The following is a 1,719-nucleotide window of genomic DNA, read 5'->3' as shown; positions in this document are numbered from 1 at the left end:
AAAAAAACTATTGTGCAGAAAATGAATAATTTATTGCTAGTAGGGATTGGTTCAATAGTTCCAAACTATAGGCAAACTTACATGACATTAAAACCAAAAACCAACCCACTGCCATGAGTTTACCCCTAATCATGTCTCACCCTATGTAGAGTTTCTAAGGCTGTAAATCTTCACTGAAGCACATAGCTTCATCTGTATCCTGAGGAGTAACTGGTAGGTTTGAGCTTCCAACCTCATCATTACAACATCTATCTCATAGTTCCACGAGGGCTCCAAAAAATATTAAAGGGCATGTAAAATTAGACATTTATAACCCAAGAACTGCCTTGTATAGTCTGTCAAGCGACTTACTACTTGGCAAAGACTGGCTTTTGAAATCCATCTTGGCATACTGGCCTGGCAGAAAACCTTGTGGAGCAATTTTCCTCAGCACAGATGGGATCAACATGAATTAGAATCCTGTGCACTGCAGCTGACAATAGCAAGCTTTCTTAAGCCTACTGCTTTTGCTACCTGTTGGTCACATGATCTATTATGAAATCACTTTTCATTTCCTATGGGTAGAAGAAAATACTTTAAGTCTAGGTGTGTGCTTTGAAATCTTATACTTAAGAAGCCAAATGATTCATTTGGCATGTCTTTCACTGATTTAAAAGATTTCTCCCGAAAACAGTGAAGTCAACACTCTAAGAAGCATTTATAGTGAAAGTTTGACTCTTCTATTGCTGTTTCTTAATGAAGGTAAAATGTGTGGGATATTTCAAAGATGTGAAGTAAAGTTGGAAAGTACAATAAACTTTTTTGTGAACTTTGTTTATACAAATGTTTATAAAATATAGACTAATCCAGTCATGTTTCTTACTTTAAGGGAGCTGTGAGGAATTTTTAAAGGAAATGTATTCCTTTTAAAATTTACTGTGAAACCTTTAGAATTATTGAATATTTGTGCCAAATTTGCATTTCAAAGCCAAGACTTGTCTATAGTTTAAAGTCAGAAAGGAAAAGGACAGTTGTTTTTCTAATAAATTTGTTTTATTTGTTTCATGTTGTTTTTCTAAATAAAATTGTATTTATTTGATTGCTTAGAATTCAAACAACCTGTACAAAAATTATTTTACTAAAAAATTAATTGTAAAGTATTATTACTGCCTAATTGGTATACTGTGTTATATTGAAATGTAGCACACCCCTTCTTCCCCCTTCATTTGCTCCCATGTGCTTTGATCAGACATGTCCCTCTCCCTGAGCTGCAGCTTCAGTGCTGTCCTCTGAAATAAGTTCTTCTGGTGGGAGGGGCAGGTGTCCACGTAGTTGGGATTGGAGCCAGGCCCTCAGACCTTTCCACTGGTTCCCTACTCTATGCCGGCATGTTGCATTCACATCTTGGAGCACCGGGTTGAAGTCTGGTCCCTCTTTCCCCATGGAGATATAAACCTCCCCTTGGGTGGGTTAGTGCCCTGTGACCCCGCTACCCATTTCTTTTTTAACTTTTTTCCTTTCCCCGCTCCTTTTTAGTTGGCTAGCATATGTATCCTGGATTTGATCAGGCCTCTACCATACTACCTGGTCCTTGCACCAGGAATGTTTATATACAGCATCTTTTTCCCTGTGCCCCTTTTGTGTGTGTGTGTTTTTTAAAGCTTACCACAGCGGATTCATGTTGTACTTGTCCTTTTGTGCTTGGCTTACTTTGCTTAGCATGATTTCCTCCAGTTCTTC

This window comes from Echinops telfairi, unplaced genomic scaffold (assembly GCF_000313985.2).
Source record: "Echinops telfairi isolate 266 unplaced genomic scaffold, ASM31398v2 ScPeMD7_2;HRSCAF=8, whole genome shotgun sequence".
In the NCBI taxonomy this organism is placed as follows: domain Eukaryota; kingdom Metazoa; phylum Chordata; class Mammalia; order Afrosoricida; family Tenrecidae; genus Echinops; species Echinops telfairi.
Note: the sequence above shows the minus strand (reverse complement) of the source record.